This window comes from Anthonomus grandis, chromosome 14 (genome assembly GCF_022605725.1).
Source record: "Anthonomus grandis grandis chromosome 14, icAntGran1.3, whole genome shotgun sequence".
Classification (NCBI taxonomy): Eukaryota; Metazoa; Arthropoda; class Insecta; order Coleoptera; family Curculionidae; genus Anthonomus; species Anthonomus grandis.
Window position 1 is genome coordinate 5,141,367 of NC_065559.1, and position 27,566 is coordinate 5,168,932.

A 27,566-nucleotide genomic window follows, 5' to 3' on the forward strand; every position below is an offset into this window, starting at 1 on the left:
CGCTTATGTTACAAGTGAATTGAAAAAAAAAAGTCACAAGAGGGCGAATCCGCTCATATTTGTGCGAAACTCTTAAATCAGAGCTGCTCTTTGAAACCGGTGGTTTCAAGGTGAAGGGACATAGTATAGGCTCTTTGTTGTAACTAAGGGTCCATGCTATGTCCAGTACTTACTACCGAAATATTAATATACATTTAAAAAAATGCACTGCTCGTTAACTAGTTGGCCGATTTTAATCTAAGTTCCACTATGGTGGTTAGGAAATACCTTAAGATGTAATGGTTTACACTAAAATTGCAGTTTTTATATTTAAAAATGTTGTGATTTAGATGGAAAAATTCACTGAAACACTAGCTGCATTAAAAGTATTTTTTGAGTGTCACTAAGGAAGGTACTAATTTTTTTATAAAAAATTCATTGCTCTCTAACTGGTCGGCTGATTTTACTCTATTGTCCACTGGTAAATAGGAAACACTTTAAGGTATATTGAAAAAAAATTGTTAAAACACTAGAGGCATTAAAGGTATTTTTTGAGTGTCTTTAAAGAAGGTACTAATATTTTCTTAACTTTTTATAAAAAATTCATTGCTCCTAACTTAGATGACCGATTTCACTCTAGTTTCCACTGGTAAATAGGAAACACCTTAAGGTGTATTGAAAAAATTGTTAAAACACTAGCAGCACTAAAAGTATTTTTTGAGTGTCACTAAAGAAGGTACTAATTTTTCTTAACCTTTTTATAAAAAATTCATTGCTCCTAACCTAGTTGACCGATTTCACTCTAGTTTCCACTGGTAAATAGGAAACACCTTAAGGTGTATTGAAAAAAATTGTTAAAACACTAGCAGCACTAAAAGTATTTTTTGAGTGTCACTAAAGAAGGTACTAATTTTTCTTAACCTTTTTATAAAAAATTCATTGCTCCTAACCTAGTTGACCGATTTCACTCTAGTTTCCACTGGTAAATGGGAAACACCTTAAGGTGTATTGAAAAAAATTGTTAAAACACTAGCAGCATTAAAAGTATTTTTTGAGTGTCACTAAAGAAGGTACTAATTTTTCTTAACCTTTTTATAAAAAATTCATTGTCCCTAACCTAGTTGACCGATTTCACTCTAGTTTCCACTGGTAAATAGGAAACACCTTAAGGTATATTCAAAAAAACTGTTAAAACACTAGCAGCACTAAAAGTATTTTTTCAGTGTCACCAAAGAAGGGACTAATTTTTTACTTTTTTTATAAAAAATTCATTGCTCCTTAAATACTTGTCCTATTTTACTCTAGTTTGAATTGATAAATAGGAAACACCTTAAGGTATATTAAAACACAAGCAGCATTTAAAGTATATTTTTGAGCGTCTCCCAAGGAGGGGCTAATTATTTTTTATTAAAAGTTCATTGCTCCCTAACTCGCTGGACTATTTTATTCTAGTTTTCACCGGTAAATAGATAACACCTTAAGGTATATACACTAAAACACTAGCTGCAGTAAAATTATTGTCACGATACAAGCAGTTACACCGCACGACATCTCTGGAGACACGTGAAAAGTTTGCGAATCTTCCGGACAGCGGTCTGCCGAGTATATAAAGAGCCGCGTCGTCGATGGGAAAGCTGTTGACAGTTTAATTCAAAATATTGGCGCGATATTTAAATCGGTCATAAATATACGGTAAGTGATCGTGTTTAGTAGTGTGCAAGTAAGTCAGAGGACTATTTATGTGCACAAGTGTTTGAATTCACACCTAACGAACAGGTAAAGACGCTACAATATCTTGGGAATCTCGCACTGATGCTTCACCAGTCTGTCCCATGGATTCTGGAGCTGTTTGTGTGTAAGACAAAGAACTCTATGTAGCAATATATAACCCAAGGTCACTCCTGTCATAAGAACGTTTAACTGAGTTAGAGTCTGAGATGTAAACAAGTTGTGAGCCTCAAATCTCTACTATGTAGGTGGAAACGATAAATTCATAGGGACAACAGGATTCCTAAGAAACAGAGTCCTTTGAGTTTGATATTCCTTGTTACTGAACAGCAGATATGAGTTGAAAATTATTTAGATCTTCGTGCCAACACAGCTCTCAGATAAAGAGGTAGAAATGTTCTACGATGAGATTGATAGTGCCCTAATAAATCATCATATAAGTTTACGATTTTGTGCAGTAACTTCAATGCCAAGACAGGAATAAAAGAAAATGATACAAAGACGGCACAAGGAAAATTCGGATATGAACAGAGTAATATCAAAAGACATTATCAGATCATATAATCAGAGTCAAATCCAAGTAACAATAGAAAACAGCAAACGCCCAAAGTACTGCGCAGAAATCTCGAGCACAGGTAACTAGTAGAGAGGAGATTCTGAGAATAGTTGAGGACTTCTATCAGGCACTATTTAAGAATCAAAAGGAAACAAACAATATCTCAATTAGGGGTCAGAGTTGTTACCGGAAATTACCATAGATGAAATAAAGCTACAATTAACAAAAGCAGAAAATAACAAAGCTCCTAATAAGGATGGTTGGGTAGTTGACGCGAAACTCATTGGCGTACCAATCTTCATAAGGGGAAGGTAGCGAAAGTGTAATTGTTTAAATTACTATTAGAAAATGTTCCCATTGACCTAAGGATAAATCAACATGATGGTTGTTTGTAGTGATGGTATAAAAGACCTGCACCTGCTCTTTTGGACCTAGTTCGCCATTTCGGAGCGGTGCACCTGATCCCAAAACCTATAATACCCAGGTGTAGGTGCACTACGGATTTGTTAGTATAACGTCAGATCTTGAACCGGTTCGAAACGAATCCGGCATGCACCTACAGGCCAGATCACAACTCTCAACAGGAGCTAAAGCTAGGATTTAGTCGGACTCGGACCGAGCATATTACGTTAGAGAATTTTATAATGATGGCGGTTTGGACTTGACAATTTGTGAAAAATAAATTTAAATACTTCAGTTTTTGTAAATAATGAAAGGAGTTAAATTTACCAAAGCCAAGCAGAAATATATAAGTTATTATAGTATAATAAGTATAAGTACATAGTATCAGTAATAATATTCATTTAAATTCTTAAAAGGGGTATTTGATTTGAACTATTTGCTATTTGCTTTCATAAATTCATACATATTACCATACATATACCTACTTAACAGGATGATTAATTATAATTGAACATAGAAATCATAGACATAGAATTTAGAATGTAAAATTTTTGTTAATAATTATAATACCTAACTCATGGGAGTATTATTTAAAAATCTTTTATTTTTATTAATTTTAACTATAACACTAAAAGGTGGGAACAGTAAATAGGAGAGGGTCATAAAAATAAAAAGCATAGTTCGAATCTTGGTTCAGCCCGGTGCACCTGCACCTGATTAACGGAGCTAGGTTCACAGCCGGAACTGAAGTAGGTGCACCTGTTCCCAAAAAGGAACTGATCTTACCACCCCTAGTTGTTTGTGTAGCACATTAATTATTCTCAAAGAGCTCGTAATTTTCTAAGTAAGAGTTACCTAGATCGATAGGTTGGAAGGGGTAGTTGCTTCTTATGGCCACCTAGATCTCCCGATCTAACTGTGTTAGACTATTACTTATGGGGATTAATTAAGGATATTGTGTCCGAAACATGGCCCATAACAAGAGAAGATATGATAGAGTGTATACAAAATGCTTTAAATTCAATTCCTCAAGCGGAAATTCAAACAGCTGTTATCGTTTATAGGGAAAAAATTGAGGACTGTATTTTACAAAATTATGGACACATTTGTAACGTGTTTGTTTTTGCCTTTGGCTATAATTCATTGGCCTTTAAATACGATTTCAATTTTTTAGCATTACAAGGTCTGGCTATTAAATAACGAGACTGCGTGCGTAGAGAAAAAAAAACGAGTAGTGCGTTGGGTATCTAGATATCTTGTCTATGAACGTACCAAAACACGTTTTCGTCACTATTATAGTATTCGTGCAGTAGCGGTTTGAAACGAACGTGTTTTTTTCTCGTGCCGAAAACCATGTGTGACGAAAAACAAGAGCAACGCATCAATCTTAAATTTCTCGTTAAATTAAAAAAAAACTCCGACTGAGTGCTATAAATTGTTGCAAGAGGCCTATGGGGAAAATTCTCTCTCTCGTGCGCGTGTTTTTGAGTGGTGTAAGCGCTTTAGTGAGGGCCGAGAGAGCACTGAAGATGACCAGCGCTCAGGTCGCCCTGTCACTGTTTCAACTCCGGAAACAGTGACCAAAATCAACCAAATTGTGCGTGCAGATCGTCGAATGACTTTGAGGCTGTAAACGCCGATAAAGAAACGGTTAGAAAAATTTTACACGGGGAATTACACATGACAAAAGTCTGTGCGAAGTTGGTGCCAAAAAACCTGACTCCTGACCAAAAGCTCTTGCGTAAACAGGTCTGCTCAGATTTCCTTGAAAGGTTAGAAGAAGATCCCGGACTGATGAAAAACATTATTACTTGCGACGAAACGTGGATTTTTCATACGATGTTGAAACCAAGCGGCAATCGATGGATTGGAAGACGCCTGAATCGCCCAAAATTAAAAAAGCAAGGATGTCCGAATCAAGGCAATGTTGATCGTTTTTTTCGACATTAACGGTATCGTGATGACTGAATGGGTTCCAGGGGGTCAGACTGTCAACCAGACTTACTATTTGTCAGTTTTGGCAACACTGCGAGAACGAGTTCGTAAAAAACGGCCCGAGTTGTGGAAAAACAACTCGTGGATTTTGCACCAGGACAACGCACCTGCCCATAACGCGCTATCTGTGAAGCAGTATTTGGCCGGTAAGCGCACTCCAGTGCTCGAACACGCGCCGTATTCGCCAGATTTGACCCCGTGCGACTATTTTTTGTTTCCGAAGATTAAATCTGCTTTGAAAGGGACCCGATTTGAGTCGATGGTAAAGCAAAAAACGGCAGAGCTCCTAAAGGCCCTCCCCAAAGAAGACTTCCAGCACTGTTTCGATCAATGGAAAAAACGTATGGAAAGATGTGTGGCGAGGGGAGGGGAGTATATTGAATCGAATGTATAATAATTTTTATAATAAAACCCTTTTTCGTAACCAGTCTCGTTATTTAATAGCCAGACCTCGTATAATGTTTCAATTAAATATATTTTTCATTATAATAACTTCCGAATTTTTAGAAATTTGTCCGATGCCTAGATAAACTTTAAAGGGAGGTGCCAGATAAACAAAAGAACCCCAATAATTATTAATGCCAAGTGAGATACCCGTATTAAACGTCAAAAATTGTTATTTCGATAATAACTCAATATAAAAAGTAAAATATATAGACAACTGCGATTTTCAGATTTTTTTCTAGTAAATTTAATCTACTTTGTGATTCTGCTACCAAAACTAAATCGGGCCATTTTAATTTTTGTAGAAAAACCAAAGTAACAGTTTTTAATTCAAACAAAGTTGGCGTACTAATGGATACAATATTTAAACGTACTTCATTTCACTTTTAAACAAGCCTAAATTGAACAAAATCGCATAAGTCCTTTCAAAGTTATAGCAATTTAAACAATTACACTTTCACCTACTTATAAAGGTGGATACGCCAATGTGTCTTAATATAATGGAAAATATTTCAAGGTCTCCGATTATGCTAAAAAATTTACCTTAAGCTGACATTTCCCGAAGAAAACTGAAATTGATTTATTGACCTCTTAGTGATTCAATTTCCAACTTAAAAATTATTTCTAGCATTTTCTCTTGGCCACTTTTATGTCAAAAAAAATCCAATGATGTCAGATTGACAGTTGTAATATTTTATACAGTTCTCGTGATGCCTTTAGGTGCAAAACATGTGTCACCTATTTTCAATCTAAATATAGGTACCATAATATAGACCAAACTTGTAGTTTTTTTCTAGTTAATAAGTTTTTTTTGTAACTATTGAAAAAAAATAGTGTTCTCTTTGGTACTTTTCAGCACTTAACACCTAAAAGTGTTTCCTTACCCCCAGTGAAAACTTTTATAAAGTGTCAACAAAAATGCGTTTTTGTAAAAAAGCACCACATAAGCATAACAATTTAAAAAGAAATCATAAGAATCTCATGTTACAGCATTTAATTTTTGCTAATTTCATACCTGCTTTTATTATTTACAGTAAGCACTATGCCTAGATCTCCGGACTCTTAATTAATATTAAATTAAAATACCGGCTAACGATAAATTTTTGTAAAGTGACGTCGATGAAAAACATGCTACAATACACGTGTCTCGTCGTCAATCGTGAAATCATGCTTTTATTTGAAATACCCCATAAAATTTTCCTGTTATTATCAAACCGTATAAAGCAAACGATTCAACAAACACAAATATTTAAACAATATCGTTTTAGTTATTACATATGTATCTATACTTACAAAAAGCAACGAGGTATTCTAAAGTTATCGCAAACCGGTGTGATACCGAACGGTAACGCGATAGCGGGTTTTTTACTTTCCAAATAACAACTAGACAAGGACAATCAAATTTCATATTAACAATAATAATTGTGAATAATTCATCGTGATCGAACGTCGTAAGTGAACTTGTAAGGTACCCTACGTTGTGTTTACAGTTTACAACGACGATTCGGGTTTATTTTCAGATAACCGACTGAATGATCCGTTTTCGGTCGCCTCGTCTCCGACTTGTACATTTTTGCGAGCGATATGTTAAAATAGATATCGTAATTTTCAATTAATAAAATAAAGTATTGAGAAAATATTAAGGCGAAATCAGTTGATTGATGTTAGTTGTTTAAAGTGTGTACTGGGTGTACGTTTTTCATCTAGTAACCAGTGAAAAAGCGCAGTCTGTATACAGCTCATTTGTGGATTAGAGCTGAGCAAAACCGATATTATTAAATAATAGTTACAACAGTTATTATTTTTAAAACAGATTCAAATAAGAGGTCTCTGTTTGTTTACAGCCTCATTGTTTTATCAGTTCTACCAAAATAGTTTTCTCCACACGTTTTGACCTAAATAGTTTCACATTAGATTTAGTACTATTAACTGAAAAGGTTAAAGGTTTCTAAATTTCTGATACATTTTATAAATTAAATAGTAATGAAACAAACACTCTAAGTCACAGGTCTCAAATTAATTAAAATAAAAGTCAAAGGATTAGGGGAGAAGGGGGTACGTTTGAACGTGGGGCACATTTGAACTTCAAATTTTCCGCCTCTGGCGCGATAATCGTTTAAAAACGGCACGTGCTAGTTTTAAAAGTGGCACGTTGAACTAACTAGTGCAAGAAGGCAACTGTATTGTGGAGCGGCTTTGTATCGCAAATACGAATAAACCCTGTTTTTCAACTTTTTCTTTGTAATATTTCCTACTTAAACAAATTAGGCTCAACACTAAACTATACAGAGCACGATACACCAAAACACGGTATGTCAGCCGCTCGAGTAAAAATTTTTTCGTTCTGCGCATTGCGTCATCTGTGTAACAGTGAATTTTTAAGCACGTAAACGTAAATACTTAATAGGCGAAAATTTATTATTTGTGTGCCATATATGTGATTAATTTTTATTTAAAAGTTTGTTTGGCAGTTTAAGAAGACTTTTTATTATATAAATCGAGTATCGAGTATTATTATTTAAAAGATTATAGTATATTAATTATACATTGTGTGTGTGGTGTGCCGTTTTCCAATATGGTGAACTGTGCGGTTCTGGGCTGTAAAAATCACACAAAAAAGACAAAAGGAACTAAAATTAAGTATTTTCGATTTCCAAAACAAGAAGACCTTGCTAAACAATGGGTAATTAGGTGTCACCGAGGAGACAAAATTAATCTGAAAAATGGTAGGTGTTCAAAACATGTATTTTAGGTACCAAGGGGGCAGTGTTATTACTAATTAATACTATTTTGGTGTACATACACATTTTCTATAATTTTGATGATTTTTTTTGTATGATTTTTTTAATGACTATGAGTTTTTGCATAGTTTTTACTATTTGGTGTACAAAATTGTTCTAAGTGGTTGCCCCCTCGTATTAATAAGTACCTTCCTTTATTTTTATGAATTTACCTCTCAATAACTTGTACTTCTCGATTTCAGCATGCATTTGTTCAGAACATTTTGAACAGGATTGTTATGAAGTTCCTTTAAGACAGCGGTTACTGAATTATAATCCAAAGAATACTAGGATTTTAAAAGAAGATGCTTTGCCAACTTTAAATTTGCCATTAGCGAAGTCCTCAATGTCATCACAACTAAAAGAAAATCTTAGTCCAATGCTCAAACCCTCGACGAGCACAAACAGTGTATCTTATGAAGACATTATTGATTCTCTGCCTAAAATATAAGTTTTTTAGTATTAATAATTACATAATTTGAAATATTATTTATGTTTAATTATTTTTAGAAATCCATGTCAAGAACACCTAGACAAAATAGAGAAACTCACAGCAAAAGTTTCAGTGTTAAGGCAAAAAAATAAAATGCTTTTAAAGATACTTCAAAAAAAAAATCAAAGAGGGAAGTGGATGAAAACATCTTTAATGAAAATTTTCTCTCCAGGACAAATTAAAAAACTGGAACATCCTGAAAAGAAAACTGTTCATTGGAGCCCGGAGGACATTGCATCGGCCATATCTTTACGCAGTGTCAGCCCCAAAGCTTATAGATATTTACGAGCTAATGGCTATCCTCTACCAGGGCTCTCAACTCTTAGAACCTGGGCAGCCACTTTTGATTTAACACCTGGTATATTACATAGTGTTATCAAAATGTTAAAGGGTATAACATTGAATATGAAGCCCATTGATAAACTTTGTATTTTATCCTTTGATAAAGTGTATGTATCCAACAGAATAGACATCGAAAAAAAATATGAACAAAAAATTGGACCTCATAAGAGTTGCCAAACTGTAATGATACGAGGATTATTAAAAAATTGGAAACAGCCCATTTTTTTTTCAATTTGATCAACCAATGACAGCGGACATTATAAAAAGTATAATTATAGAATTGTATAATGTGGGGTTAACTGTGGTGGCAATAGTCAGCGACATGGGTCCTATAAACATGGGTTTATGGTCACAGCTGAATATTGGACATACGAAAAATTGCCATTTCATTCATCCGTCAGATGAAAGTTTAAAAATTTTTGTGTTTGCAGATGTCCCTCATTTAACTAAGCTGGTTCGTAATCACCTTCCTGACCAAGGATTTACTGTAAACGGGGAAAAAATTGACAAGGTATGTTTCCAAACACTTCTAGATTGTTCAATATCTGAATTAACAATTGCGCACAAGATAACCGAATACCATTTAAATGTTACTGGAGCAGAGCGACAAAAAGTTAGGCCAGCGGTGCAGCTATTGTCAAATTCAAATGCAAAAGCGATTAGATACTTTGGGGAAAATGGATATATGCCAGATAACGTATCATGGAAAAGTGTAGCAGATATTTGTCAATTATTTAATGATTGGTTCGATTTATTAAATTCAAGAAATAAATTTTCAGGGTGCATGGAAAAAAATGCCTTTGGTACAGAACTGAGAGCCCAACAAGACTTACTAAATCAAGTCTCAAATGTAGTTCTGGGTATGACCGTTGGCACCCATAAATATTTGCTTCCTTTTCAGAAAGGTATAATTTTAACCAACAGGTCTATGATAGGTTTATCTGAGTACGTGCAAAAGAGATTTGGTATTGAATACATTTTAACATCAAGGCTGAACCAAGATGTGCTTGAAAATTTTTTTTCATATATTAGAGGAATGGGTGGGTCAAATGATCATCCCAGCCCCCTAGATTTTGTGTATCGCCTGAGATGGTACATACTCGGGAAAAATTCCTCTGCAATTTTTACAGAAAATACTAATACTCAAGAAACTATAGAGCCGTGCTTGCTTAAGCCTTTACAAGTAACATTAGAACCCCACCCCAAAAATGAAGTTTGTTTAACGCAAACAGTTCTTTTTAGCCTGACAAAAAATCCAAATATCGATACCGACACATCTCTTGACCCGGAAGAGGTATTGTTAGAAAGTTACGACGTTTCTGAGCCGGCATACACAGAAATACATATTTCTGAGGCAGAAGGTAACGCTGAAAGTAACGAAATTCTGAAAACTTTCGAGTTAAAAGATAGAATTAACGAGGATGCCTTAAGGTACATAGCAGGATATGTGGCCTACAGATTCAAGGGCAAATTTAACCTAGGTGATGAAACAAAAAAATTTACAATTGACAGAGTGTCACAGAATTGGCTTACATTTATTTCCAGAGGAAACCTTTTATATCCAAATGAGGAGTTATTAAATGCTACTAGGATTTTAGAGGTTGAATTCCAAAACATGCATGGAGAATCATTGCTGAGCGAAAAATATTTATTTAAAAAGTTGACAATGGCCAAACTTACAACTGAAATCCCATATGAAGTCCTTTTGTGTTTATCTATAACTCGTACATACATCAGATTACGAGATTTGAATCGTAAAATTAGTTTTTTAAACATTAAAAAACGATTAGAACGCAAAATGTCAAAGTTTACTAATGTTAAGAAAAAATAATACTTAATTATGGAAAAAAATATATAAATTTGTCCTTTTATTACTTTTATCATGTTTTCAATAAAAGCAGTTTTTATTTTTAAACAAAATGTACCTACTCAGAACGTATTTCTGTTTTATTTGAAAATTATTAGTCATAATAATTAAAGTGTATACATATTAAAATAAAGAAAAAATTAAAAAACATGTATTAACTACTTCAAGTTGTGTTTTATTTATTTTTGAATTTAATTACTCATAGGTTTACTTATTCATAAATTTTATTAACAAAAAGTTTTTTTTTTAAATTTGTTCCACTAATAAATCTCGAATAGATTTTTTCGATTCTTTACACTGTCCTACGAATTTCAAGTCAACCCAACTCCATAATCCTCTAAATACGTAATACATTTTATTAATAATTATAACATTTTGGTTGTATTTTACAGTTATTAGACTTTTCCTGTATATTCTATAAAATAAAACAAATAATACTAAATAAAATTTTGCCCCCCTTAAACTATTAATTCAGCAAATGAATAAACTTTATCCGTTTCTATCCCGCATCTAGTGGTATGGGATGTTACACACGTGACGTCACACCAACCGGGAAATGCGTTATGTGTGCGCGCTGACATACCGTGTTTTGGTGTATCGTGATACAGAGGACACTTAATCTGCAGTAGGTCGTCAACTAGACTAGATATGTAGATCGAGATCGTTTTGTGAAAATTTGTGACTTTTGAGGTTATGAGGATAGTTTTAGCAAACGTGGTTGAATTCGAGTGTAAGCACAAGGGGTGTCTTTGAACTTTTAAATGGGGCACTGTTGAACATTGTTCAAAGGTACCCCATTAGTAGTAAAAAATGTTTCTAAGTAGCATTATTTTTCCAGACAATATAAGAGGAAGAAGGAAACTGGGTTTACTGAGGAAGACATGGAGAAGGCGATAGCGGCTGTAAAAGAAAAAGAAATTTCTTTAACAAAAGCTGCAGAAGTTTACGGCGTAAAACATACTGACTGAAAACACGAGAATGTCACGTGTTACGGCATTTAACCAAACTGCACTAACAGAGTTTCAAGATAATCTTGTGCGCTGTTACGAAGAATACAATTTTCCTAACAGTACATAAAAATCTTAATTTGGATGAAAAGGGTATAACCACCACTGTTGTAGATGCGCCAAACATTATTGCTAAAAAGGGAACTAAGCAAGTGGGCCAAGATACTTCCGCGGAAAGGGGCACTCTTGTAACTATGTGTGCCATCGTGAGTGCAGATGGAAATAGTTTACCACCAGTTTTTATATTCCCACGAGCTCATCATCTTTGCACTAATTATTTCCGGTCTAGCAACGAAGGCTCTTGCCGGTCTTTTGATTGATCCTTTCGTCGAGATTAGGCGCCATCTTTTTATGACTCTGAGTCGCATCTAGGTGCTTGGACTTTTGACTTGCTCGGAGAATAGGAACCGACTGGTCGGGATAGGTTTATGCAACCAAACGTATTTATGAGGTCTGGGTGTGATGGTATTAAACGCGAGCCTGTGGAGCAGACCACGCCCCCTCAGATCGCGGAACTTTTCGCTAGCGAGAAAAGGTCGGGCGGAGGTGTGAACGTAACCGGTCCTTTACGGTGTTTTTTGGTGATAAATTAGGTTTTTGACGGTTGGATTGGGTTTTGTATGAGGTTTATTTTTGTGTGGTTATTAAGGATGGGAATTGGGATTTGGACATGTTAGGAAGGAAACGAACGGACACTGCAAGAATCTAGACCTCGACTCCCAGCAATAGTTTGATCGGCGGGTTGGAGTTTAATTTCTCCAGTTTTGCCATTAATTTATCGATTTTTTTTTCCAGGATCCCGTCGGGCAAACTTAAGAGATTTGTGTTTTTAATTAATAAATCGGGCCGTTTCATGTGCGATGATGTATTGCCATCCTTTGGCTCCGCCCTCCTGTTATTAGAATCCGAGTCGGTCGTTCTCAAGGTCTCAGCGAAGCTTTTTTTTTGGTTGTTTGTGTTTTTTGGGCAGCGCCAATAGCTCACCGCCGCAATTGCAACACTCAGCCGGGGTTGCTCTGTTTTTTTACACATTCTGAATGGAAATGTTCGCCCTTGCACTTGTGGCAACGCGGCTTTGCGTTGCAATTACTCAGGACATGACCATATGCCTGGCAGCGATGACACTGCCCGATTTGCTTCCTGTTTTCAATAGTCTGAGTCCTTAAGCGCTCAACTCGGACCCTAATCTTTAAAATGTTATCAATTTCAAACACATTCTCCTGTTCTTTGGGGACGAGGAATCTGATGAGGTCTGTGGGTCTTCGTCCACCAGCCCAGTTCCTCCAGCTCTAACCCCATCGCTCTCAGCTCCTCCTCGACCTCTTCTAGCTTGAAGTTTTGGTCAAGTCTTCTCAATATCACGTTGAGTTTCCTGTCCTCCTCAAGGAAGAAGGAATGGCTTTCATTTGGGAATTGGAAATCATGGGCTTTGGGAATTCCATTCCCCTTCCCCTTGAGAAGTCCTGTTAGTGCCCGGTGGTCGTTAGGAGTTTTGGGGAAAAGTGCTAATCCCAATCTGTCTTTCTGCACTTTTACTATGTTTATTTTTTTTCACAAAATAACTTGTATTTTGCGGCCCAGTTTTTTGTGTATCTTAACACTACTTTTGGGACTTTGTTAATATTTGTGATGGGATCAGTGCTCCTCCCTTTACCCGCTAGGGAAAGGTCGTTTAAGAGCATGGGCATACAGTGGATTTTTTTTAAATTTTGGCGTAGGGTTTTCGGTGGAGTTTTGGGCGGGATCTGAGGCTGACGATGTTGAGGGGACTGGCTCCCTATTTGATGTTATTTCAGGGTGAACCAGTTCCGAGGCCGGCTCACCTCGGTCTTCCCACGAGCTAGATATCACGACAGTTTCCTCACAGGTGCTCCAGCTGGAAGCATAGGACTAATAAACAATCCTCCTAGCGGTTGGATGACAAAAACGTTTTTTATAAAAGTTCTGGAACGTATAAAATGTTTTACAAAATGTATCCAAAATGAAAAAATTTTAATAATAATGGACAACCACGAATCCCACTGCTCGCTAAATGCCATTAAATTTGCAAAAGAAAATGGCTTGGAGGTGGTGACTATACCGCCTCATTGTAGTCATCGCCTTCAGCCACTGGACGTTTCAATAATGGCTCCTTTAAGGCTAAATTAAAAATAGCGCAACATGATTATTTAATTTCGAATCCCGGAAAAGCCATAACAATCCATGACCTGGCTGGGCTGGCAAATATAGCTATTCAAGCATCATTCACTCCAAAAAACATAATATCTGGTTTTCAAAAAACAGGGATCTGGCTGTTAAATAGAAATATTTTTTCAGCTAGTTACTTTGTTGCAGCAGGAAAAGCATCTACTAATGCTGTTGCTGAAATACCAAAGGAACAAAATGACTCTTTACCGTCTACTTCATCTGCAGCTCCGATCACTTCTGTTATACACGACCTTATTAATTGTACCTGAAGTAATATCTCCTGAGGTGGTAAGACCATTTCCCGATATTTGTTCGACTTCCAAAAAACGTCGCCAAAGCTGCAAAACAAAAAAGTATCTGTTTCTTACAGATACACCGATTAAAGATGCCATTGAAGCCGAAGCAGTTGCTCGGGAAGCTAAGAAAAGAGTACAAACGGTAGCCAAGAGTGAAGAGAGCAATATTGGCAGATAGTGACTCATCATGTGATGATGCCATATACCTACAAGATGATTCTGAAAATGAATTCAAGTTGTCCAGGTCATCTGATGAAAATGAAGATTCGCCAAATTTGTCGTCGGATGTACAAATTGACGATTATGTTACAGTCCGATTTTGCACTAAGAAAACATTGGTTTACTACGTAGGAAAAATTATTGGGCAAAAAGAAGATGAATATATCATTAAATTTTTAAGGAAAAAAGGACGAAAATTTTATTATCCCGCAGTCGAAGATATACGCACAGTAGCGTCTATGGATGTAATTAAGAAATTACCTGTTCCGCATCAAAAAGGTCCTGAGAGGACATCTTCATTACTGGAGTTTAAGTTGCAATTTAATAAATTTAAGTTACGTTAGATTTTTTGTAATAAAAATCAATAAAACTTCTGTACTGGTTTTTTGTGCCCCTTTGCCTGTTTAAATATACCCCACAGCTAGGGTACATTTGCAACAGTATGACATTTATTGTTTATTTCGTGTCACACAAAACACACTAAAGTTTCAATAGTTTTTTCAGTCCGAGCTTAAAGTAAACATGTTCCTCGCTTTTATATTGGAATTTAGATTTTTTCAGGACTTAAATTTTAGTAAATATGTTCAAAAGTGCTCCCTTCTCCCCTACACGTGTTTCGCCCATACTAGGCATCATCAGATCCACTGTAAAAAGAAACAGAAACAATAAGCTTTATAAAAACTTACCAGCTAAACCTAATTTACACTAAAATTACAAACTAGTTCCTACCTTGTGTGTATTCACTAATGCAAATAACGAAAAAAGAAGCGGAGAACACTATATGATACAAGTCAAGGGTAGAAATTGAGTTAAAATTGGTAAAATCGGACGGAGACTATTTTAACATGTTTACTATACAGTGTGGCTCAAATTGGATGTACTTATTAGTACTATTAGAACCATCTTATATGAATGTAGGCCTAAGTCTTTCTTCAAAATGCGCCACAGAGACATTGGTGAAATGCCTAATTGCTGAGAACGGCGCAAAACAGACACATTGTTATTCGCGTCAACACTTTCTCTTGCAGCGGCGATATTTTCAGCGGTCCTTGCACTTTTTTGTCGCGTTGGTGGCTTATTATCCAGAAGTGTGTACTTCCGTTAAAACTTATTAATTGTTGCCTTATTGCAAGTTCAGAAGGCCGTCCACGATGGCCAAAATCTTCTCTAAGAGCACGATAACAGGCTATAACCGATTGCGCATTTTCGTAATACCTTTTCACGATAGCTAAACGATTCATGATGAAATGTCAAAGTATACTTAACACAACTGACGCTTGATCCGCGTTTTGACACATACCATTTTGCGTAAATGGCCCACTAAACTTCTATCACTTCTATTGGTAGACCCATTACTTTATCTACATTCATTTTACTTTGAATGTTCACTTCTTTATAGAGTATCTTATCATATTTTAGAATAGTATTGCACCTGTCAAAATAAATGACAAATTCTTATGATATTATATAGTGTTTTTTTTTTGCCATGTCTACATAAGCATTTGGCATCATTGCATCAGAGATGTTGTAAGCAAACAAACTGCCCATAGTTCCACGGCAATGCTAATTCTAGCCTTTCAATGTTCTAAGGGTATCCTCTATAAGAACAGAAAACACGGAAGACAACTGAAAACAGTGTTTATAAAACAAAGGGGGAACAAAAACGAGCATATTATCACACCCTTATCCTTAACCTCTTGGAGAGGGTAAGATACACCCCTAAAATCTTAAATAGAAAGAGGGTTCGAGTGACACATCATCTTGAAAAATGCAAATCCAATGATCCCCTAGAAAGCCACATTTCAGAAAATTATTCTCTGTTTATCAAAGAAAACAATAAATAAAAACACTATTTTGAAGACAATAATTTAAGGCCTACTTTCAAATTCTTCACACGCACATTTACAAATGTTTCTCTAGATATAGCGAGCTAGGTTGCGTTTTGCAAACCAGAGATTTTAAGTGACCCCACAAAAAGAAGTCAAGAGGTGTTAGATCCGGGAATCTTGGTGGCCATTCAATAGGACCTCTTCTCCCAATCCACTGGTTAGAATAAAAATCATCGAACCAGGAGGGGAGCATCTCCTCTGATCCTGTCAGAATTGTAGTAAGCGTTCTTCTAGAGATAGACTTCCGTGTATATCTGCGGTTGGATAGATCTCTGTAGCTTTTCAGCATAATTGTGGCCATTTAAATCTCCTGGTATAAATATTGGGCCATCTACCAATATACCAGCCCAAAGATTAATTTTTTGGGGGTATGAAGTTTGACATGGTGTCTTATCTTATACAAAAAGTCTAATACAACTTATACATAAAAAATGTCCATAACTCCATTATTTTCAACTTGAGATGAAAAATGCGTAAAACCTTTTTTGCTTAGAAAAAAAGCGATCTTGGTAATAATATGTAGGGTGTCCCATTTATTTGTAATTTAAAGGACGTTCAACTATTTTTCCATCGTCGTAAGAATAAAAAGGATAACATTGATACACTCTGTATAAAAAACAGCTGTATTCTACTTATTAATTAATACATGAATTTTTGGATATTTCCTGTCTTAGTCTTGGATACATCCATTATCATTTCCGCTATATATTATACCAGATAAACTTTTACAACCAAACTAATGTAAACTTAAATAAAACGTTAAGCGAGGACATGAGATCAAACTAATAATCTATTAAAAACACAACATGACCGCCTGTTTTGATTCATTCCGTAAATATTCATAACGCTCGAGATAATAAACGAGTTGATAACATTAAATAGTTCATATCGCAGGCGTATTTAAGCTAAATTAAGCGTGTCAACGGCACAAATGTAACGACAAAATAATACTTACAATATTTACTAAAAAAAAAGTCACAGCTTAGGACACAGGAATAGTTGGTTGGCAGGTGAATTATTAACAGCCTGGGTTATTTTTAGCACCGGTATGGATATGGAATAAAATAAATGGCTCGTTTTGAGTGGAACACGTGACACCTCTCCTTGCGAGTAGTTCAACGCCTTTATTATATCAATTTTCGGTATTTTTGAGATTGCTTGCGTGGGGTAATACGAACAGATGTTTTATAGACGCCGTGGGAAGATAATAAGGAAAAATAGTTTTGTCGTAATTAGTAACTATTATAAATAGGTGCTAGTCTTATCGTTCTTGTAATTCATCATAGTAAGTTACACAGGCTGGAAATAAAATGAAAATTTCTTAATTTGTTTATAGCGCATAGATTTCTTTTTTTTTTCTCATTTTTTTAATAAATAACAACAGTTTTGTTAATTATTTTAACACATATAGAGCGTTGTATAGAGTAATTATTAAAAAAGCTAAAAATAGTTATCTAAAAAAAAAGATTAAGTAATTCAGGTAATATTCAGAGAGAAGCTTGGAAAGTGGTCAATGAACTGAGAGCATAGCATCCCTAGGATCAAATATAGAACCTAATCAATTGAATGAATTTTACTGCACTATTGGTAGGAGCTCTATAGGTGATTTTCATCAATACTTTGATTACCAAGTTGCGTCAAATTTATTCTTTTTCTTACCTGTTGATCTTGTAGAACTGAAACCAACTTAAGAAAAAGAAATCTTATGGTTATGATGGAATAACTGGGCAGCACTTCGTAAATATTTCTGATGCTGCATTAGGTACTTTGGTAAGTGCCATAAATCATCATAATCTCAGAATGTCTTAAGATAGCAAGAGTAATTCCCTTGCATAAGGGTGGTGATCCTGAAACTCCCTCTAATTACAGACCCATAGCATTGCTTTAAACCCTGTCCAAAATTATTGAAAAATTAGTAAAAGCTGTATGGTATCATATCTGATGCAAAAAAAATATAATTCTGAGTGAGCAGTTTGGGTTTCAGGATAACAAAGGAACATTGGATGCCATTTTTAGAGTCTTTATATCTGGGACTCAACAATGGGGAGCTTGCTGCAGCGGTTTTCTGTGATCTGACCAAGGCATTTGATTGTGTTGATAGAGGCATTTGAAAGAGGGCTGTCTCTTTAATGGTTTGGTTCATATTTAAGAGATAGGCGATAGACTGTAACTGTAAATGGTGTATTATCAAGGGAGCAATTTGTCACACATGGTGTCCCCCAGGGATCAGTGTTGGGTCCGATTTTGTTTTTGCTTGGATGATGCAACAGTGCTGTGGCATGATCTTAGTGCTGCAGATCTAAATGAAAGAATAAATAGGGACATTGCTGTGATAAAAAAATTGTGTGATAAATATTGCCAAAACCAGTATTATAATTCAAAAAAGTAGTCAATTTTTCTCAAAGAGACCTCTTAATAATAAAAATTCAGAGATTGGAGGGAATAGAAACTCACTTACTATAATTTACAGATTCCATTCAAAACTTCAAACACATTATTTAATAAGCTTGTAAACATTAAAAATAAAATAGAACCCTCATCCCAATCGGAAGTCTTATCCCTTAACTGCGGGGACTGTAATGCCGTTTATATTGGTCAGTCTGGAAGGAAAATAAAAACGACAGTGCAGGAACACTTAAGAGAATATAATAAACACAAAGATACCGAAATCACTGAGACGAAATCGGCTTTTGCAAGTCATTTATTGTCCTCAAAACACTACCATCCCGGAAGATGTAAAAATCCTTCAAAAGTGCCCCAAGGGAAAGAAGCTTGACTTATTAGAGAAGATGGAGATCACAAGGGCAAAAAGGAGTCCTGTACTGTGTGAATGATGTTTTTAACTTCGAACCGCATTTAATTTTTAACAATATTCATCACGACCTGGATAGCACGTAAGTTTAGCGCTTGCCTACGAAACCGATGGACTCAATAAACAAAAACATCAAATTGTTATGCTCTTAAGGTGTCCCAGGAGGTTGAGTTTAGTGTTGCCAAAAATACTTATCTGCATTAATTGAATCAAATCTAAAGTATGGATTATTTTTCTGGGATGCATGTCGTGACCAACTTTTCAACGGTGTCTTTGTGTTGCAAAAAAGGGCTATCAGATACATCTGCAAAATTGGAGCGAGGGATTCATGCAAAGAACTTTTCATTTCACAACAAAATCTTAACTCTGCCTTCTTTATTCATTCTTTCCAGGCTAATCGGTATTCCAAATTCTCTGGAAATGCCATTTGGAGTCCTCTGATTTCTTCCATTTAAGTCAATACTTAAATTTAAATATTTCCCTTATTAAAATTAGATTATTTTATTAAATATTGATCTTTATTAACAGCATGATAGAGTTGGTTGAACATTAATGAAAGGAGGATGCTTCACATTTTAGTTTTATTTAATAAAAATATTCTTACGCAAAATATCAATTATTTGTACTAAAAAATTAAATTGAGACATGATGCTCATAATCTTGATTTATGTGGTAAATTTATAATAACCTAACCTCCTTCCCCATAGCAAGTTTAAGTATGCATTTTTAAATATTTTAACGGAAATTGTATGATATTTATGTGTGCGTTCATGTTTCATGGTTTTTCTTATTATATATATCGGTCATACGACTGTCTTTGTAGCATGAATACCAAGGAGTTAATTCGTAGGTCTATAAAATATACGTGGGTTAAGTATGGAAGCGTAGCTTCAAGTTCGCCTTTTTGTAAAGCATGTAATTTATTCATAAAAAACCCTTTATTATTATTATTACATCAGTGGCCAGTCTGTTATAACCTCTTCATTGCTGTGATATAATCATCATTTTATGCCTGCCATATTATTATATATTATTTTGCAATGGATTTTCTTTGTTATGTTATATCTTTGCTTAGTAGTTCTGACTTCTTTTGCCTAGTATTTCGGTTTGCCAAAAGGGTTTAAATATTCATATTAATGATTGCCTGAAACTTAATCCAAAAAAATGCCAAACACTTTTTTTGGGCATGTACAGTGTAGGCAAGAATTGATGCATGTTAATTAATTTTGGCAACGAAACACTCAAATGCTCCGCAATTGAAAGAAATGTGATGTTGATATGAGATCTTCAGATCATTTCAATCGCAGTGTTAAGAAATTCTTTACTAATCTAAAAATAATTTTCAATCAAAGGAAACTATTGAATATTGAATTGAGAAAAGGTCTCTGTGATAGCTTAGTACTATCGCAATTAAATTGTTTATGATCCCTGCTCATTGGAGAGGACAGGCGAATACAACTTACACGGAATTGCTATGTGCGACTAGTGGATATTAGGCGCTACTGTATCATTTTTACCCGTTCGTTAAGGTGTGAATTAAATACAACTGTTTTATTTACACAGTTACACTACTAAACACTATCACTTACGACTACTAGAAATATTTATCCAGCGGTTCTTTGTCATTCCAAAATGACGAAGAACAGCTAGTGTTTCCTTACTATTTTAATGATTCAAAGAAAACTCAATGGTTGACTACGATAACTTCGACTATAAGTTGACAACTAAGAATGTCTCTGAAACTTCTTATCTAATAGTCTTTCCAGATAATTCGGTACACCAACTTCTCTGGAAAAGCCCTTTACAGTACACTAATCAATTCCATATAAAACAAGAAATTTCTTTAAATATTTATCTTTCGACCTTTCTAGTGCTCTTCTCAATGATTGAAAAAAAATTGAAGAGATTCCAAGCTTCTTATGCACTGTAAAGTAAACCTGTCTTGTTGGAATATCTTGAGAGGGTTTAAATATTCATTGAATGGTTCGAAATAGTTGCACCTCTGACAATAAACACAAACGATATGAATAACCAACATTTATTTAGTTTATGCGTATAAGTAGAAAAATATGAATTTTGTAACACAAACAAAAAGTCACTCTTAAATAAACATGTTCTTTGAAGAAAAGTTATAACACAAAAAAATAATAGGTTTTATTCTGGGACCCATAGAAAATGAACGATATATTAAACGTGAACATATTTTAAATTATGATTACTTTAAGATCACTAACATTTTTTTAACTTATTAACTATTTATGAAGAATTTTTACAACTTAAGGATGGCTTTTCGACCCTCGAGGATCGAAAAGTCTACCCTTAGACTAACCGTTATTAGTTTTGTTAATATTGCACAATTTGCAATAGAGAATTGTATGTAATACAGTTCACTTAATAATAATATTATAATAAAATGTTTGGGTAAATAAACTGTTAGGTGCCGAAAAAAAAACAATATGATATTAGACTTACTTACTGTACTAAAATGCAACACAGCTCCATGGGAATCCTTCCTAGCCATTTACGAAAGTTCTTAAAACACACTAAGATCTAATATAATACAAGACTCTAAAGTAGGTCTATGTATGTACACTAAAAATACTTGTAATAAATCGAAAATAAAATATTCTTCTTGTCTACGAAAGTCTGTACTAATATACAAATTTTCGATAATAATAATATATTATAAAATAATTATAAATAAACGGGGCAATGTATATTACTACATAAACGACCTTAAATGATTATGTATCTACGAACCAACGGTATGCTTACGAGGATTTTGACCGCCTGTGACTTTTTTTCTTTTTAGTCTTATTTTTAACCTAAGGAGAAAAAGAAAGCCCCCGTCAATTATTTCGATCCTTTTATAAACCGATATTGTTATATAATATGAGAATTATGTCTTTTATGCGTAGTAGAATTTATCTAGAACCGAATGTCATTGGAGTTAATCTTAAGGATTCTGGAATGAGAAGTATGCAAGTGTAGGACAGAAGATCTTTAGTAGGATCTATGTTTAAAATGATACATTTGTTCCCCATTACCTTCTTAAGAGAATTGGTGCTATTTATGTAAGGCTTTTAAAGGATATGTCACTTAGAATAAACTATTTTTTGAAAATGCGTATTTTCACCTTCTGAGTTCCTATTGCAGATATATTGTCATTTCAAGCAAGAGTCTGAAGAAACCATCACTTTTTGATACCAATTTTTGAATTTAGAGTGTTTGCAATCAGTCAGACATCGCACAGCTTCTTGTATGTGAAGCAGTTGTCATTTTTTATTTAATGAGAAACATAATTTCAACAGAAGAAGTCTTCAGTAGCACATTTGTTGGTGTATTAGTAAGAAATAACCTCGCATAAATTATTATTTTATTCCAGGCAATTGAATCCGATTTTTACTTTAAGGGCAAGGAATCACTGCCTGGAATAATTTCTTCCAGGAAATTGGGATTAATCTACTTTGAGGTTGAGCAATATTCAGAAATTAATGCCTGAAATAAATTATTTTAGTCCAGGCAATTGGGGTCGATTTTTACTTTAAGGGCAAGAAATAACTGACTGGAATAATTTCTTGCAGGAATTTGAGGTTGAGAAATATTCAGAGCTTAATGCCTGAAATAAATTAGAAGAGGGAAGTGGCTGTGTTGCTCGAAGGATAATACAAATCAATCAAACCAGATGTATTCAGAGCAATTTTTATTTTAAAAGCTTAGCAGAACGCTTTCGGCGTATGAGCCATCATCAGTGCTAACTGAAATGAGTTGGGTGTTAAATGCGTAAAAGACACTATAGTCAAAGGTGAACGAATGGAATGTACTCACTTGTCAGTTAGCCCAGAAGTTTACCATAGTGGGAACACATTCGATATTATTAAAATTACACGTAACATTTAGACACACTTAAGACTATACAGAACACTAAACAGGACGAACAGTATTTAAAAAGGGGAGAACGTTGGTCTCCTTTGTGTTTTGTTTATATTTATTGTGGTTTCTTAGATGGCGGGAAAAAAGTGTGTCAAATTACGTTAGCCTACAGTTAACTTTACTTTAAAATTAATATTTATATTATGCGAACCTATCAGAGTGGTAGTAGCGACAGATCGGTCTAGATGTCATTATCGTAAATGATGTGCGGTAGTGCGAGTTGGTTATAAATTGGTGGCACAAATTAGACTACAACAGTGAATTTTTGTTCGGATAAGGAAGTTGTTATCCTTTAAGGATGTAAAGCGAACTTTTAAATTAGAAAGTTGCCAATGCTTATAAAAAATTTTAATTGTGGAGTCTTCTATGTAATGGAACGTATGGTCTGTTAAGGTTCACTTGTATATTTAAACAAGAGGGATTTTTTATGAGCTCGTTGGTGATATAAATGTCTTCAAGAAAATCTAGTCGGTTATAGTTCTTAGAGGTAACCTGTTGGAGAATTTTAGAATTAGACTTTGGACTGAAATTATGGCTCATACGCCGAAAGCGCTCTGCTAAGCTTTAAAAATAAAAATTGCTCTGAATACATCTGGTTTGATTGATTTGAAATAAATTATTTTAGTCTAGGCAATTGGGGTCGATTTTTACTTTAAGGGCAAGAAATGACTGTCTGGAATAATTTCTTCCAGGAAATTAAGGTTGATCTACTTTGAGGGTGTAAAATATTTAGCAATTAATGCCTGGAATAAATTATTTAATTCCAGGCAATTGGGGTCGATTTTTACATTAAGGGCAAGACATCACTGCCTGGAATAATTTCTTGCAGAAATTTGAGGTTGAGAAATATTCAGAGCTTAATGCCTGAAATAAATTATTTTAGTCCAGGCAATTGGGGTCGATTTTTACTTTGAGGGCAAGAAATGACTGCCTGGAATAATTTCTTCTAGGAAATTGGGGCTGATCTACTTTGAGGTTGAAAAATATTCAGAAATTATTGCCTGGAATAAATTATTTTAGTCCAGGCAATTATAGTCGATTTTTACTTTAAAGGCAAGAAATGACTGGCTGGAATAATTTTTTCTAGGAAATTGGGGTGATCTACTTTGAGGCCAAGAAATATTCAAAACTTAATGCCGAAAAAATAATTTATTTTATTCCATGCAATTGGGGTCGATTTTTACTTTAAGGGCAAGACATCACTGCTTGGAATAATTTCTTGCAGGAATTTGAGGTTGAGAAATATTCAGAGCTTAATGCCTGGAATACATTATTTTAGTCCAGGCAATTGGCGTCAGTTTTTACTTTAAGGGCAAGAAATGACTGGCTGGAATAACTTCTTCTAGGAAATTGGGATTAATCTACTTTGAGGTTGTGAAATATTCAGAAATTAATGCCTGCAATAAATTATTTAATTCCAGGCAATTGGGGTCGATTTTCACTTTCAGGGCAAGGAATGACTGGCTGAACTAATTTCTTCCAGGAAATTGGGGTTGACCTACTTTGAGGTTGTAAAATATTCAGAAATTAATGCCTGGAATAAATGATTTTAGTCAAGGCAATTGAGGTCGATTTTCACTTTCAGGGCAAGGAATGACTGGCTGAAATAATTTCTTCCAGGAAATTGGGGTTGACCTACTTTGAGGTTGTAAAATATCCAGCAATTAATGCCTGGAATAAATTATTTAATTTCAGGCAATTGGGGTCGATTTTTACTTTAAGGGCAAGAAATGACTGGCTGGAATAATTTCTTGCAGGAATTTGAGGTTGAGAAATATTCAGAGCTTAATGCCTGAAATAAATTATTTTAGTCCAGGCAATTGGGGTCGATTTTTACTTTAACGGCAAGAAATAACTGCCTGGAATAATTTCTGCTAGGAAATTGGGATTAATCTACTTTGAGGTTGAAAAATATTCAGAAATTATTGCCTGGAATAAATTATTTTAGTCCAGGCAATTATGGTCGATTTTTACTTTAAAGGCAAGAAATGACTGGCTGGAATAATTTCTTCTAGGAAATTGGGGTGATCTACTTTGAGGCCAAGAAATATTCAAAACTTAATACCGAAAAAATAATTTATTTTATTCCATGCAATTGGGGTCGATTTTTATTTTAAGGGCAAGACATCACTGCCTGGAATAATTTCTTGCAGGAATTTGAGGTTGAGAAATATTCAGAGCTTAATGCCTGGAATACATTATTTTAGTCCAGGCAATTGGGGTCAGTTTTTACTTTAAGGGCAAGAAATGACTGGCTGGAATAACTTCTTCTAGGAAATTGGGATTAATCTACTTTGAGGTTGTGAAATATTCAGAAATTAATGCCTGCAATAAATTATTTAATTCCAGGCAATTGGGGTCGATTTTCACTTTCAGGGCAAGGAATGACTGGCTGAAATAATTTCTTCCAGGAAATTGGGGTTGACCTACTTTGAGGTTGTAAAATATTCAGAAATTAATGCCTGGAATAAATGATTTTAGTCAAGGCAATTGGGGTCGATTTTTACTTTAAGGGCAAGAAATGACTGCTTGGCATAATTTCTTCTAGGAAATTGGGGTTGACCGACCTACTTTGAGGTTGTAAAATATTCAACAATTAATCCCTGGAATAAATTATTTAATTCCAGGCAATTGGGGTCGATTTTTACTTTAAGGGCAAGAAATGACTGCTTGGCATAATTTCTTCTAGGAAATTGGGGTTGACCGACCTACTTTGAGGTTGTAAAATATTCAACAATTAATCCCTGGAATAAATTATTTAATTCCAGGCAATTGGGGTCGATTTTCACTTTCAGGGCAAGGAATGACTGGCTGAAATAATTTCTTCCAGGAAATTGGGGTTGACCTACTTTGAGGTTGTAAAATATTCAGAAATTAATGCCTGGAATAAATGATTTTAGTCAAGGCAATTGGGGTCGATTTTTACTTTAAGGGCAAGAAATGACTGCTTGGCATAATTTCTTCTAGGAAATTGGGGTTGACCGACCTACTTTGAGGTTGTAAAATATTCAACAATTAATCCCTGGAATAAATTATTTAATTCCATGCAATTGGGGTCGATTTTTATTTTAAGGGCAAGACATCACTGGCTGGAATAATTTCTTGCAGGAATTTGAGGTTGAGAAATATTCAGAGCTTAATGCCTGGAATACATTATTTTAGTCCAGGCAATTGGGGTCAGTTTTTACTTTAAGGGCAAGAAATGACTGGCTGGAATAACTTCTTCTAGGAAATTGGGATTAATCTACTTTGAGGTTGTGAAATATTCAGAAATTAATGCCTGCAATAAATTATTTAATTCCAGGCAATTGGGGTCGATTTTCACTTTCAGGGCAAGGAATGACTGGCTGAAATAATTTCTTCCAGGAAATTGGGGTTGACCTACTTTGAGGTTGTAAAATATTCAGAAATTAATGCCTGGAATAAATGATTTTAGTCAAGGCAATTGGGGTCGATTTTTACTTTAAGGGCAAGAAATGACTGCTTGGCATAATTTCTTCTAGGAAATTGGGGTTGACCGACCTACTTTGAGGTTGTAAAATATTCAACAATTAATGCCTGGAATAAATTATTTAATTCCAGGCAATTGGGGTCGATTTTTACTTTAAGGGCAAGAAATGACTGGCTGGAATAATTTCTTGCAGGAATTTGAGGTTGACAAATATTCAGAGCTTAATGCCTGAAATAAATTATTTTAGTCCAGGCAATTGGGGTCGATTTTTACTTTGAGGGCAAGAAATGACTGCCTGGAATAATTTATTCTAGAAAATTGGGGCTAATCTACTTTGAGGTTGAAAAATATTCAGAAATTATTGCCTGGAATAAATTATTTCAGTCCAGGCAATTGGAGTCGATTTTTACTTTGAGGGCAGGAAATGACTGCCTGGAATAATTTCTTCTAGGAAATTGGGGCTGATCTACTTTGAGGTTGAGAAATATTCAGAAATTAATGCTTGAAATAAATTATTTTAGTCCAGGCAATTGGGGTCGATTTTTGCATTAAGGGCAAGACATCACTGCCTGGAATAATTTCTTGCAGGAATTTGAGGTTGAAATATTCAGAGCTTAATGCCTGAAATAAATTATTTTAGTCCAGGCAAATGGGGTCGATTTTTACTTTAAAGGCAAGAAATTGGCTGGAATAATTTCTTCTAGGAAATTGGGGTGATCTACTTTGAGGCCAAGAAATATTCAAAACTTAATGCCGAAAAAATAATTTATTTTATTCCATGCAATTGGGGTCGATTTTTATTTTAAGGGCAAGACATCACTGCCTGGAATAATTTCTTGCAGTAATTTGAGGTTGAGAAATATTCAGAGCTTAATACCTGAAATAAATTATTTTAGTCCAGGCAATTGGGGACAGTTTTTACTTTAAGGGCAAGAAATGACTGGCTGGAATGACTTCTTCTAGGAAATTGGGATTAATCTACTTTGAGGTTGTGAAATATTCAAAAATTAATGCCTGGAATAAATTATTTTAGTCCAGGCAATTGGGGTCGATTTTCACTTTCAGGGCAAGGAATGACTGGCTGAAATAATTTCTTCCAGGAAATTGGGGTTGACCTACTTTGAGGTTGTAAAGTATTCAGCAATTAATGCCTAGAATAAACTAGTTAATTCCAGGCAATTGGAGT

General features: G+C 34.8%; 1 protein-coding gene across 2 annotated transcripts in view; it reads right to left on the reverse strand.

Annotated features, from left to right (window-relative positions):
- The window catches only part of LOC126744719 (microtubule-associated protein futsch-like), a 96,707-nt gene that overhangs the window by 27,242 nt on the left and 41,899 nt on the right, over window positions 1-27,566 (reverse strand). The window lies entirely within an intron of this gene.